The sequence below is a fragment of the Schistocerca americana genome, chromosome 8, assembly GCF_021461395.2.
Source record: "Schistocerca americana isolate TAMUIC-IGC-003095 chromosome 8, iqSchAmer2.1, whole genome shotgun sequence".
NCBI classification, from domain to species: domain Eukaryota; kingdom Metazoa; phylum Arthropoda; class Insecta; order Orthoptera; family Acrididae; genus Schistocerca; species Schistocerca americana.
The window spans coordinates 249,228,774-249,244,304 of NC_060126.1; the positions used below are offsets into that span (position 1 = coordinate 249,228,774).

A 15,531-nucleotide genomic window follows, 5' to 3' on the forward strand; every position below is an offset into this window, starting at 1 on the left:
CCTCCCCCCCTCCCTCCCCCCCCTCTCTCTCTCTCTCTCTCCCTCCCTCCCCCCCTCCCCCCCCTCTCTCTCTCTCTCTCTCTCTCCCCCCCTCTCCCCCCCCTCTCCCCCCCTCTCCCCCCCCCCTCTCTCTCTCTCTCTCTCTCTCTCCCCCCCTCCCCCCCTCCACCCCCACCTCTCTCTCTCTCTCTCTCTCTCTCTCTCTCCCCCCCTCTCCCCCTCTCTCCCTCTCCCTCCCTCCCCCCTCCCTCCCCCCTCCTGTTTCCCCACCTAGCCCCCTTCCCTCCACTCTTTCCCAACCCCCCCTCACCTCCTTTCCCGCCACACCCCCTCCCCCCCCCCCACTCGCCTCCTTTCCGGCCTCGCCTCCCCCCCCCCCCCACCTCCTTTCCCGCCACGCTACCCTCCCTCCCCCCCACTCGCCCCATTTCCCTCTCTTTAAATTGGTCAAATATGTATAGTCTTCTTTCCTTAGTGGCATGAGTGAGGAGAGTAACAAACCATCAAAATGTAAAGGACTAATTTTTAGATATTGATTTCTTAGAGATAACAATTTATTCTTCATCTGTTTCATTGTTTCCTCAATTCATTGGTTCCTCAATTCATTGGCACTGTTATGAGCATAATATTATATTTCGTATGAAGTTAAATGACTGCATTAGGTAAGGGAAAAATTATAATAATTTGGCTTGCAGCACCATGGGGAAATATAAATTGCATCCTGTGATATCAGAAAAAAAAGGCTAAAGGTTTTAGGCAGATAAATATAAACTAAAGGATATAAGTAAAGTTGTAAAATAAAGAGTGGGGAGAAAGTTTATATTAGAAAGGAGCTGGAAGATAAGATGACAGCTGAATAAAATTGCAAGCAGTCTTAGTTACTCACAAACTTATTACTCCTCATTTAAGTGAATCTCTTCTGCCCTTAATCCTAATAAGCACAGTGATCACCTTTTCCTATTCTGCAAACAATTTGGGGATCATTCTGGACAATCACCTAAACTGGACTGAACACACAACTGCAGTCTATAAGGTGTTGGCATCACTTCACTCATTACCGAACTGTAAAAAAAAGTACAGTCTCTTGAGCTTAAAAAGAAACTCTGTCATTAGTACTCCCCATCCTTGATTCTGATGATCATATTCTCAAAGGACTTTCGTATGAGAGCACACATTGGCTGCAACTGGTGATGTTCATACATTTGTGATGTTTGCTCCTTTCAACATGTCACTCCTGCCTGTGAACAATTATCATGGCTGTGTGCTGATAAGTGCAGAGATTATCATACCATGTTGGTGCATTGTCTTCACAGTTGCTGCACTCCGTCCTATTTCTCATCAACCTTACACTACTATGTGAACAGCACAGCAGAAATACATGTTCTCTAAATCATTTTCTGTATCAGGAACCCAAATTTGGAACAATGTCCCTCAAAATGTTACAGAAATTAAAATCCTTCCAAACTTCAAAGGACAGATAATGGCCCACCTTCTATCACTGTAGCTATCTCTTCTTGAAGGTCACTTCCACCGACCTTCCCTCCCCCATCGCTTTTCCTTCACCTTGTCTCTTTCTCAATTCCCTCCTGTTTCATTATCCCTTCCACTTCTTCTAATGCTAAATAAGGCTTCAGAAGTCTTACGCTAATCAGTATCATTATTTATGCCTCCATTATGTTATTTTAGTTGTCAACATTTTACTGTTATCATTTTACTACTACTACTATTATTATTATTATTTTACTATTATTATTGTGATTTCTACATATTTCTCGTCTATATTGACCTGGTCAGATATAAGAGAGCGCTGTAACGTCCTGATTTGGTCATGCTAAATAAGCAATAAATAAATGAAATAAACAGGGTTATATATTTTGTGAACAACGTTGAAGGTAGGATGTGAGAACAGTGTACACTAAGAAACATACATGTGTTTTAACATGTGTGTGCTGGTTGCTGTTTCATGGGACACAGATTTTCGTAGCACCTCCATTTTGATGTAATAGGGTTGACCTGACCAGATATCTTCTGACCTTCGCAAAAAAACTTAATAAAAAAACTATAATTTTGCCATCCACATAAACTATACATCAGTTTTATCCTGCTACCACTGCTTCATAGTCCCCACATCTCGAGAACCATCCCGAAGATTCTCTGTGGTTTGTTACTTATTAAACTTGTTGTCCCATCCCTTATCAGATCTTGTCAAAACCAACAAGAAATATTGTATGAAGTACTAACCAGACATCTTGCAGAAGCCTCAGAAAGGATGTATGGATTTTTACTCTTATATGCCAGTAGCTATAGTGTCTTATGGTATTTCTGGATAGTAACAAGAAAAAAAATCAGTATGATCTCAGTGATCAACAAGAACAGTACTGGATGTAGAAATAACTTCCATGTAGACTATGCTTGCCTCTCTAGGCCTCAGAAGGATTTTTATCTGCTAATACAAAAACTGGTAGACACCAGGGAGAAAATTAAAAATCCCCAAATATTTGAAAGCAAACTAAAATAACACCTCATTAGCTACTCCTACCCATTTACAGAATATTTGAAACCAGACATTTATATTCCATAAAACTCATAATATTAACAATGTTATGAAAAGGATAAATTGCTACTCACCATACAGTGGAAATGTTGAGTTGCAGACAGGCTTTTCACAATATTGTAATTATTCCATCCAGGATTTTTCATTGTTCAATATTTGTACTAGACAGTTGCTGAATTTACCAGTATAAAGGCAACTGACAGTATTCTACCAAGAATTTGCATTATTTTATCATTTTTGAAGTGGAAATGTGCATGAAAAGATGGACAAATATATAGTAACAAAGTTCTCCCACTAGCATAACATGTCAAGCACAGTATACAACACTATCGTGAGTTTGCTGATGTGAAATTGAAAATATTATTATTAAGTATTCCAGGCAGCTTAACTGGGATACAGCAGGTTCGGTAAAGAGAAAAAAATGGTAGTGTACTCATATTTCATTTAAGCAGTTCTTTAATATTTCTGCCCTTTGATTTTTATTCAGGATGGCATTATTTATTAACATGTCTCTCACCAGTGAACCTGGGCCTATGTGGTTCTTTAACCAGTTAAAAGTTTCTAGTGCACTCAGACTGTTTTAACTAATTCTTGTAAGAGTGTTTCCGAGTACATGTATAATTCCCTATGGTTTAGTTGGCTGTTGATTGTACCACTAACATACATATGTGCTCCACAAGCAAAAAAAAATTGCCTGTTTTTAAGGAAGTTAATCATGTACATATGTTAAGAATCTGCAGATCTGCCATAAATGAAGAGACAAAAATGTACAAAATGTGGAGTTAGATCCATTACATTCTGCTGGAAAAATGCATGGTAGCATTTTAGATTAACTGTCAAATATGCGCTATGTTGAGGTACCTTACTAGAGGTTGACTTGTTTGTAAGGAACTGATTTCTGTAGAAAAGTAAAGAAGTCTTTTTTTCATAATTCGTTGCACAGAGAGATGGCAAAAGAAAAACCTGAAGAAATATAGGCTGTCTTGGAACATGACGAAAGCATTTTCTGTAGTCAATGAGGTTTCAGTAATCACCATCATTGTCTAATGTAGAATGTATTTCACTATAATAATGCTTTTATAGAGCTCATTGAGGAGGTGAAGAAACTTTGGAATAATAAAACTGGATGTTGTGCTTAGAGGAAAAGATTGTGTGTCTTAACAGTAATTAACATTTACTCCAGGTAAAGCTGCTGTGTTTTAGCACTGCTTGTGAAGTTATCTGCCTTGTGTGTTTCGTGATTTTCCTGCCCATTTCAATTAATTTTGGTTTGCATTACTGTAAATTATAAAATTAATAAAGCAAAATTTCTGAAGCAAGTATTTTCATTAACTAAAACTCAGAATACCGCAATTTTTCTTTTGTATTTGAAGTTCCTGTTTTATATTTGTTACTTGTCATAATCTTTCTAACAACAGTAGTATACTTAATTTATAGGAGCATTTGATTCGGTGTATTTATACTAAAATCACGAGCTTTTGTAACCATAGCACCTATTACATTAATTTTCCATCAGTTGGAATCGGTATAGCAACTACTTGGGCACAACTCACCTGGCCAAATATCAGTTTTGCCTGTTCTGTTCATAATAAAATAGCAAATGGTTCAGTCACAAGTGTGTATCATTGAGGAATAAATCACATTGTTTGCTGTTCCAGAAACCAAACTATCCTGGACAGCATATGATTTTATTTTTCTGATTAGCCACAGCCGTAGATAACCGAACCATTAACCATGTATTTTCCAACACTGTTAAAAACTACCAATATATTTTCATGTTCAACAATATGTATTTTTTCCAGCTTCGTTTTTTCTGTAAATTTGATCAATATTTTTGATACTTGCAGCTGTGCTCTGTCAGCTGCTTATTCATTTATGTTTACAATGCAGATAAGAACAAATATTATGTCTCTTGCAACTGAATGTTTATTTTGTTTATAACCAAACTTGTTAACCCTACGACAAGGTCATTGCAGTATGCAACAAGAAATGTTATGTACAGTGAACTGCATAATTGTGACATACTGTAAATTGAAAACCTTTCCTGTGTTCATATAGTGCTTACACAAGAACCAATGGACACATGAAAATTATAGAAAACATAAAAACGACTGATTCCTCATATGAATGGGTGAACATATTTGCTTAACAATTAATATTTAGTTGCAATATTTCTTCTTACTACATGGTAAATATAATTACTCTAGAAAGTTTCCATCTTTTTCATAATTTTTTCCCCCTGCCTTGTTGATCATAATTAATACACTTTCCGCTATCGGGCACTTTTCTCTGAAGCACTCATGTTTTATTGTGATGGTAATCTTAAATATCAATTCTATTGTTTAATTTAGAATGGAATCATTTTTGGGTTGTCTTTCCCTGCCCTTATCTTTTAGGGCTGAAGGCTTTCATTTGCATAATAGCTGTGTACTCTGTAGTTACATTTACTCATTTACTCGAAAGTTTTAAAGGTTAAGGTGAGTATAGTTTTCCCCTATTTCCTGTGTGGTATTCTGCATGTTTCTTTTCTTTCAGTGTTGTTATGTTTATATAAATGAATCGGACAGTAGCTGCTGTGCTTGTAGGAGTTCTCTTGTTTGCTGCTCCCTCCCTCCCTCCCAATAAAATTATACAAGTAACAGTGCAGTTCTGCATAAAATGCCACATTGGCTGTGCACTGATATAAAGTAGCAAAGTTTTACATTGTGTTTGGCATGTTAATTCTGTATTTACAACTTCAGTTGGTGAAACGCTGTTATTTGCATGATGGAATGTATGTAAAAGTGCACCATATAATTCTGTTTTTTCTTCTCACATTATTGGTAATAAACTGTGGCAGATCATATTAATTTCTCAGTATCTTGTCCCTCAGTTTTTGTAAGTCATTTGCTTAATGTTATGAATAATCAGAATAGACCCATTGCTCTGATTTCCTGATTATGTATTTAGGGGAGTTCTCATGACTCACTTTACAAATGAATACAGTTTATCTCTCACTTTCACTATGGAATACAGTCTAGTCTCTTCCATCTGTAATTACAAATATGAGTATGGTATTATTAAAATTGCATAATGGACTTATTCAGAATTAAAACCAAAAGCCCAATATTGTTTTGATTGGTGTCAGACATAATTAACAATATTCTTTATGCCTGGAGGCTCTGATAAACATATCTTCCTGCCTCTTGATCACTGATCAGCCACGGTGTATTTGTCAATAAATACCTGTAACTGAATCATAAAAGGTATAAAACAGACCTATACTGGATATTGATTTCAACACCACAATGCCTTACCAGGCAGTGTCTTACTACAGAAATTTGACTTTGTGTTCCTCTGAGCTTTGAATGGACTTACTCAGTCAGTTATAAGGGAACCTACAGCTCAATGTGGAGTGTGAACTATAACAGAAAGAAAGCATCTAATGTAGATGCGCTACACCTTCAGGCAAGGGATGAGGCATCTTGCTAACGTGCTATTCCTTTCCAAAAGTTAAACCTATTTGCAAATATCTGTGGAAAAACTTTTATTTAAATTTATCTAGGAAGGAAAATGTATCACATCATGGAATTACCTTCTGTAACAACAAAACTGGAAAATTGTTGGAAATATTCAGTCCTAATTCACAATATGTAACAGTTTCGTGGAATAATAAGAGAACAGTTACACCAGTGGCACCAGTTACTAAGGTGTCATAAAATTTATTAGGGAGATTACCTTTGCAGATGAAAATAGAGAGATTCTGAATACCGTAAGGAGTAATATAGGTGGAGATGGACTAATTCTAAATTAGGATAAAGAGTGATATGTTGTGGTCAAATGGAATGTAATTATTTTGGAAATTAGTCGTCTGTGGACATGCTGCCACCAATCTTTAGAGCGAGGTGGCGCAGTGGTTAGCACACTGGACTCTCATTCGGGAGGACGACGGTTCAATCCCGTCTCCGGCCATCCTAATTTACGTTTTCCGTGATTTCCCTAAATCGTTTCAGGCAAATGCCGGGATGGTTCCTTTGAAAGGGCACGGCCGATTTCCTTCCCTAACCCGAGCTTGCGCTCCGTCTCTAATGACCTTGTTGTCGACGGGACGTTAAACACTAACCACCACCACCACCACCCATCTTTACAAACAATAGAAGTTGTGTTAATTTCTTCTTGCCACACTTCTCAGTAATGAGAAAACTTAAAAAGTAGAATGTATAAGAGAACTGGATAGGGCTTCAGGGTAAGGGTGGAATTTATAATGTGATACACTGGTAGCTCGTTTCATGGTAGCAAAGGCATTTGTATAGCCATTGAACCTACAGGCTGTAAAATAATTTAACAAAACAGTAAAATGTTGCCCTAATACTTGCATGATAAGTCTGAATGATTCTTTGTGGCTCTCTTGGATTGGTTAAGAAACAAATGAGGGAAGTTTTTAAGCAGGAATATGATCTGAGATTTCCATGCCCCTATGAAATTGAAGAGAGTCCATGCTCTGTTTCTGTTTGTCAGGTTAAAGATCTACTAGGAGAAACTTGAAGGGCAGGGGGACACCATACAAGAAGTAAATGAAAGGTTAAGATCGATAAGACAGGGTAGAATATAAAAGTAACTGGGATATGGTGAGGCTTTCCTGGAATTAGATGGGTAGAATGTTAGGAAAACAGAATTGATTGGAAAATAGAATTGATTGGAAAATTCAGCCAAAGAGTACAGAAGTGAAGGGATATTCCCATTGATTTATTTTCTTCAGGGGGGGTGGGGTGGAGGAGGGTGTTAGGCAGCAAGACATAGATGAAACCTTAACTTATATGAATAGTTTGTGGTCATATCCATGTAAAATGCTATCCTTTGTATTCTGGTTGCAGAAAAGTTGTCATGTAATGTGGACGCATTCACAGGTGGCCCTGTCTTGTGATGGGTGTAGGAAATGCCAATGACAGGACTTTAGTCAAAGTTGTACAGTGGTGGTCAGATGTGTAGAGTTTGCCTTGAACTGAGATCTCTCATAGGAGTGCAACCCATGGGCCAGGAGTTGATAGAAGGGAGATATATTACTGGACAAGTTACTGTGCAGGCTTGGGCTAACGTTTTCAGAATGTGGGGGACTGAGTGCTGAAGGAAGCTATATATAACACACACAATGGAAGAAGTGCCACACTCCCTGCTGATATTTGCAAAGTACCCTCTGTGCCAGGACTTCGACTATTTTCATGTGGTTATTTATTCTGATGGTAAGTGTTTTAGAGCATTCATAGTGCTAATAGAAATTTTTGATCAGCAGTTTAAGATAATTTAGCATATCACAAATATGCTATGACAGATCACTCTGCCTTTGGTCAGTTGTTCCTCTACTGGTGAGCTTGAGGTGTGAGTAGCAGACAGGGTGCAGTGGGAAAATCCAACACTTACTGCAAATGAGGATAAGAATTGTATCATAGGATCATTCCACTATTTGTAATTCACCTTTGTAACTATTTCATTCTTGCACACTTCTATAAAGAACACCCACTTGTCACAGAGGTTCAGGCACTTTCCGTTCATACAGGCAAATCTTTCTGGAATTATTTCTGTACAACTTGGTCACACTAGTCTAACAAGTAACACATCTATTATTTTGCAAGCATTGTATTTCCTACAAGATTACACTATTTACTGAAATCTGTGAGAAGCAAGACATTGGGTTCTTTTAAAATGAGGTAAATCCATCTTCATTTTTTTTAGATTTTCTGGTACTCTTGGTACTGGTGGAAATTACTTTCCCAGATAAGCCATAGATTTTACACCTTTTAACCCTTGTCAAATTGCATAGAGTACATTTTTTTCCCCCTCGAGACATCTTTTCTTCAAGACATATTGTTTAAAAGTAAACAATTTCCATCTTGAAACTAATTTTACTGTGCATTTGCTAATATAGACATCTTACATTTCTCTGTACTGGCTATTGTACTGAGCCCTCACACGCTCCTGTTTTTTAGCCTCAGAGTACTAACATGGATTGAGTAACATTCATTTCTCACATCATTGTAAATGACCAACCAATGGAAACTCCCAGTAGGAAAATCAACAATGTAGGGAAAAATAGATAGCTACTTTCTGTGAAGAGGACGCATCAAGTTGCAGATAGGCGTGGTTAAGACACTCAGCTTTCGGCCACAGCTTTCGTTGGTACACACACGCACACAAACTCCAACATCTCGGGCCAGAATACATCATCGCGTGGTATGCAAGTAACAATCTGGAGGGGTTGGGTAAGGGGAAGGGAGAGAGCGCAACGCTGTCTGGTGGAGTGCGCATGGGCTAGACTCAAACAGGTGCAGTGTCGGGCAGTGGTGGGGCAGAGAGGTGGGGGAAAAAGGAACAAAAAGAAGAGGAGCAGGGAAAGATGGGCAGATTGGTTGGCAGAGGGATGCAAATAAACTGGGTGGAAAATAAATATGGGGAGCAGATGACTGGACATTAAGAGTCTGTTGGGTGTACATTTCTGTAGGGTGAGTCCAGGATAGTTACGGGAGTGGAGAATGTGTTGTAAGGATAACTCCCATCTGCGCAGTTCGGAAAAGCTGGCAGTACAGGGAAGGATGCAGATAGCTCAGGTAGTGAAGCAGCCATTGAAATAAAGTGTGTTATGTTCAGCTGCATGTTGTGCCACAAGGTGGCCTGCTGTGCTCTTGGCCACAGTTTGGCAGTGGCTGTTAATCCTGGTGAACAGCTGGTTGGTAGTCATAACAATATAAAAAGCTGTGCAATGATTGCAGCAGAGCTGGTAAATAACATTGCTGCTTTCACAGGTGGCCTGGCCCCTCATGTGGTAGGATAAACCTGTGACAGGACTGGAATAGAAAGTGTTAGTTGGGGGGATTGGGCAGGTTTTGCATCTGGGTGTTCCACGGAGATATGATCCTTGTGGCAGGAGGTTGGGAGTGGGAGTGGCATAGGGATGGACTAACATGTTGTGGAGGTTGGGTGGGCGATGTAACACCACTTTAGGAGGGGTGGGAAATATCTTGGGTAAGATGTCCTTCATTTCAGTGCACGATGATAGGTAATAGAGGTCCTGGCGAAGGATGTGGTTCAGTTGTTCCAGTCTGGGTTGGCACTTGGTCGCAAAGGAGACACTCCTTTGTAGCTAGTTTTTGGTGTTGCTGGGTGGATTTGGTTTGTGAGAGAGAATGGTACAAGAGATCTGTTTGCAGACTGGGTCTGGAGGATAGTTCCTGTCTGTGAGGGCCTTGGTGAGACTCTCAGCGTACTGAGCAAGAAAGGTTTTGTCACTGCAGATACAATGTCTCTTGGTAGCCAGGCTCCATCAGAGGGGAAGTGGTCAACATATAAGGAGGTGGCATGCTGGGTTAAGGAGGATCACGTGAAGCAGATGGGAGAGAAGGTATTGAAGTTGCGAAGGAACAAAAATAGTGTCTTGGCCATGGGTCCAGATCATGAAGATATCGTCAGTGAATCTGAACTAGACTAGGGGTTTCTTGTTTCAGGAGGCTCGGAACATCTGCTCGAGATGGCCCCATAAAAAGGTTGGCATAGTAGTGTGTCATGTTGGGGGGCCCATGGCTGTGTCATGGATTTATTTATATATCTACCCTTCAAATGAGAAATAGTTGTGGGTTAGGACAAAATTAGTACAGTGTACCCACACCTCTGTCCACATTAAACCCACCACAAACTACCAATACCTGCATTTTGACAGCATTCATACCTTTCACACCAAAAAATCCCTCCCATATAGTGTGGCTACCCGGGGACTGCATATCTGCAGTGACAAAAATTCCCTTGCTCAGTATGCTGACTGTCTCTAAAACCTCTTCAGGCAGGCACTATCGCCCAGAAAAAGTTGGCAAACAGGCCTCCCATGCCATTTTTCCTCACAACCCCAATCCTCCCACCACCCTCAAAAACCAGCCACAAAGGAGTGGCCCCTTTGTCACCCAGTACTACCCTGGACTGGTAAAAGTGAACCACATCCTTCGCCAGGGCTTTGGTTACCTATCATGATGCCCTGAAATGAAATGAGGGACATTCTACCCAAGATACTTCCCACCCGCCTAAAAGTGGTGTTTCATCGCCCACCCAACCTCCATATCCTCCCTGTCCATCCCTATGCCACTCACAGTGCCAATCTCGTGTCAGAAGGATCATATCCCTGTGAGAGAACCAGGTGCAAAACCTACCCAATCCACCCAACCAGCACTTCTTATTTCAGCCATATCAGGTTTTTTCTACCCCATCAGGGGCTGGGCCACCTGTGAAGGCAGCCATGTAATTTACCAGCTGTACTGCAATCACTGCAAAGCATTTTATATTGGTATGACTACCAATCAACTGTCCACCAAGATGAACGGCCACTGCCAAACTGTGGCCAAGAGCAAAGTAGACCACCTTGTGGCACAACATGCAGCTGAAAATAACACACTTCCTTTCAATGGCTGCTTCACTAGCCGAGCCATCTGGATCCTTCCCTCTACCACCAGCCATTTTGAACTGGGCGGACGGGATTTATCCTTAAAACACATTCTGCAGTCCCGTAATTCTACTGGCCTCATCGTACAGTAACGTGCTGACCCCACACACCCTTCAACCAACAGTTTCTACCTCTGATGTTGTCATCTCCTCCCCGTGTTCGTCTTCCACCCTATTTATTTGCAGTGCTCTGCTACCCATCTTTCCCTGCTCCTCTCATTTTTCGTTCCTCTTTCTCTTGCCCCACAACCATCTGATACTGCACCTGTTGGAGTCTAATCCCTGCTCATTCCATCAGACAGTCTCTCTCTCTCTCTCTCTCTACCCATACACTACTCTCCCTTCCCCTTCCCCACCCTCTCCAGATTGGTGCTTGCATCCCATGTGATGGTGTATTCTGGCCCAGGATGCTAGAGTTGGTGTTCACATGAGTGCATGCATGTGTGGACTGAAAATGGCTGTGGCCAAAAGCTACGTATGAGTGTGTTTAATTATGCCTGTCTGAAACTTGGCTTGTCTTCTTTACGGTAATAGCAATCCATCTTTTCCTACATTGTCAATGTAAACAATCTATTATCTCTCACTGCATATCTAACAAATAACTGGTGGCACCAGTATGGTGACTTTTTAAGGCATCTTACAGACAGAGATCTAGCAACGTAGCATCCTCTACACGTGGAGGTCAAAGATGCAGAAACTAATATGTTATACTTGGTTCGATGAACAAAAACAGCTAGCAGATACAAGGGAAGAGATAGCTTTTTCACTTCTCGTATGTCACTATAGATGCTTTACCAAGTTCTATTTCTCGTAGTAGTATTATGATGAAATATACGAGCATGATATCGCAAGTATTTTCCGTTAATGAGAGAATGCAGCTTTCAACTTCGCATCAGAGGGAGGTACATATTAAAACACTGGACTCTGAATTTGGGGAGCATAGTGGTTAAAATTGTTTTCCAACTAGCCATATTTTAATTACGGCAAATATTAGGAGGATTACTTTCAAAAGGACACAGTTAATTTCCTTCCTCAGTATCAGCTTTTGCTGTCAGTAATGACCTTGTTGTCAATGATACATAAAACCCTAATCTTCTTTCTTCAACTTGAAAGAAGCAGTCAGGATTCCATTGCAATTCAAAGTTGACACTTTCTGAAAAAAATCACTTCTGTGTGTGTTTCTGTGATAGTTGGTTGCATCTCCAACTAAAATACAGGGTGATTCAAAAAGAATACCACAACTTTAGGAATTTAAAACTCTGCAATGACAAAAGGCAGAGCTAAGCACTATCTGTCGGCGAATTAAGGGAGCTATAAAGTTTCATTTAGTTGTACATTTGTTCGCTTGAGGCGCTGCTGACTAGGCGTCAGCGTGAGTTGATGCTAAGATGGCGACCGCTCAACAGAAAGCTTTTTGTGTTATCGAGTACGGCAGAAGTGAATCGACGACAGTTGTTCAGCGTGCATTTCGAACGAAGTATGGTGTTAAACCTCCTGATAGGTGGTGTATTAAACGTTGGTATAAACAGTTTACAGAGAATGGGTGTTTGTGCAAAGGGAAAAGTTCTGGACGGCCGAGAACGAGTGATGAAAATGTAGCACGCATCCAGCAAGCATTTGTTCGCAGCCCAGGAAAATCGACTCGCAGAGCTAGCAGAGAGCTGCAAATTCCACAATCAACTGTATGGAGAGTCCTACGAAAAAGGTTAGTTATGAAACCTGAACGTCAACTACCCGAGGCGATGGATCGGCCGCCAGGCAGCCCGTGACAGAGCACTTCATCACTGGCCTCCAAGAAGCCCTGATCTTACCCCCTGCAATTTTTTCTTATGGGGGTATGTTAAGGATATGGTGTTTCGGCCACCTCTCCCAGCCACCATTGATGATTTGAAACGAGAAATAACAGCAGCTATCCAAACTGTTACGCCTGATATGCTACCGAGAGTGTGGAACGAGTTGGAGTATCGGGTTGATATTGCTCGAGTGTCTGGAGGGGGCCATATTGAGCATCTCTGAACTTGTTCTTGAGTGAAAAAAAACCTTTTTAAATACTCTTTGTAATGATGTATAACAGAAGGTTATATTATGTTTCTTTCATTAAATACACATTTTTAAAGTTGTGGTATTCTTTTTGAATCACCCTGTAAAATATTGACACATGTAATGAAAATGACCTCATTCTTTGAGGATGTCATAACAAGAACTGGAAATGAGTGATCAGTCTGTATGGTTTTAAATAATTATGTTGATCACTGTTTTCTCTGCCTTTGAAGCAGAAGACATAGACAGCCTTGTGTGAATGAATGTGTATGTTATTGAAATAAAGTAATACTTCCTTTTCTGATGACAAGGTAGCAATCATTCAGTGAAATACAGATCTGTTTTATTTATTTATTATCATCCTCATCATTCTGGAATAGATCTCTGGTGCAAAATCTTTGTACGGTATACTCACCATCATTCATATGCGGATTATCTGGTTTGCAGATTCTCTAGCAAACAGCAATAACCAACCCACCACATGAGAACAGAGTACCATTTCCATTGTTATTGGCCAGTGCGTATTCTGTGTAAATTGAAAACAGACTGAGTTTTCTGATCTTAATTGATACAAAGCAAGTCAAAGAAATTTACCAAGGAGGTAACAGAAACAAAGGAAATGTGTGTTGACATTAAAAAACAATGGAATTTACTGAAAGGTCTGAGAAGGGGAAGCTGTTCAAAAACTAAGTGCTGTTATTGGAATGCAGACTGCTTGAGACATCAAATAGAATAAGGAGAAAAAACAGGATTTTGTCAGGAAATCCATTTTAGTTGTGGACCATCTGCATGAGAAAGCATGAAGAGATATACATTGGATGAATTGGATGCCACTCTTTTGCAGAGGTTAAGCTAAAGATGAACAGAAAGTGTCATTGTTTCAGGTGTTATTTGTGCCGAAAAAACTAATTTTCTTTTCATGAAGCTCTAGGGTTGGATGGCAAACCAGATTTCAACATCATAGGATTTGTGAACTTACTGTGCAAGGAGAGTGGCTTAGTTCAAATTTTTTGATAGCTATTTCCTTCCAGGAAGAGTTCCAAAAATCTGTGGAAAAAGAGAATTTCACCCCATACCAAATTTATAATGCAGGCAAAAGTGTTCGGTATTAGCAGTGTCTACCTACCAGAACCATTGCTTTTAAGAGCGCAGTTTAGAGTTCCTAGCTATAAGTAATCTAAAGAATGCATCAAGAATTTGTGTGCTGCTAATGCTACAGGGAATAACAAAGTGAAATTGCTAGTGATTGGAAAATCAAGAACGACTTGAGTGTTCAAGGATGGTGCAACTAAGGATCTTCCTGTGTGTTATTACAACCAAAACAGAGCATGGTTGAATAGCAAAATTTTCAAAATATGGTTCCACACACATTTTGTAACACAAGTTTATAAACTTCTAGAAGAGAGGATTCCCGCAGAAGGTGGTTCTATTGCTTGATAATGCCAGTTCGTATCCTGATAAGAGGATTCTTAAATCTGATGATTGTCTCATCATAACTAAGTTTTTACCTCTTATCATAACTGCCATTGTACGGTCAGTGGACCAAGGCATAAATGTGTTTGTAAAATGGCACTACTTGATTGGCCTAGTGTGGTGGTGGTGGTGGTTGTTTTTAGGGCATTCTGGAAGCAGCTGACAATTCTAGATGCCATACACAGGATTTCTGGTGCCTGGGAGACATTAGTTTGATCAAGGAGGGAAAATTTTTCCAGATATAGAGAAAAGTGATTCTGAAAGTTTCAGTGATGAAGAAATAACAACTCTGCAAAAAAACCTGGGAACAGATTTAAATAACTTGGAAGATGTCAATGAAGAGTACTTGAATAAGTGGCTAAAGATCTACATATGTGAACCCAGAATTGCGACTGCTACTACACAACAAAACAGATGACAGTGAATGTGAAAGTGGGGATGAAGACAGTGACCTTATCAGCCATCGTATTTCATTGCAATGTGGTGGTACTTTTTTAGATTATATGGGTCAAAGGGGGTTTCAGGGGTTTCAGTACAATGACATTATGTAAAGAAAATTTCAAAATGCCACACGAGGAGGAAAAAAAAGGAAACTTCTCTCGGCAGCAGGCCAACATTACAGACTCTCTTAAGAGATAAGAGAGCCTAGAGTACACATGCACAAAACTTGGACCAACTTTCAGACAAAGAACACAAAAACTTTCAAACAACATTTGAAAATATCTCACTTATTCATGTTTTTTTTCAATTATTTGTGCTTCTTCACCCCCACATTACCCCGTGTAATTGGGAGTATACTGTAGTTAGTTTCACCTTTCCGTGATCCACTTTATTAATATTTTGTGACCCTTTCTATGTCTCAATTGGTCAAATGCTATAGCTATTTAATTTCTCTCCTACATACTAAATACTCCCTTAAAGCTGTTGGACAATGTCACTTTTATGTAGGTTGCATGTTCAGTTCAGACTTGTTTCTCTTACTCTCTTCGTATAAAGTGCAGTTGCTG

General features: G+C 39.8%; 1 protein-coding gene across 3 annotated transcripts in view; it reads left to right on the forward strand.

Moving 5' to 3' along the window:
* The window catches only part of LOC124544895 (RILP-like protein homolog), a 166,953-nt gene that overhangs the window by 47,297 nt on the left and 104,125 nt on the right, over positions 1–15,531 (forward strand). The window lies entirely within an intron of this gene.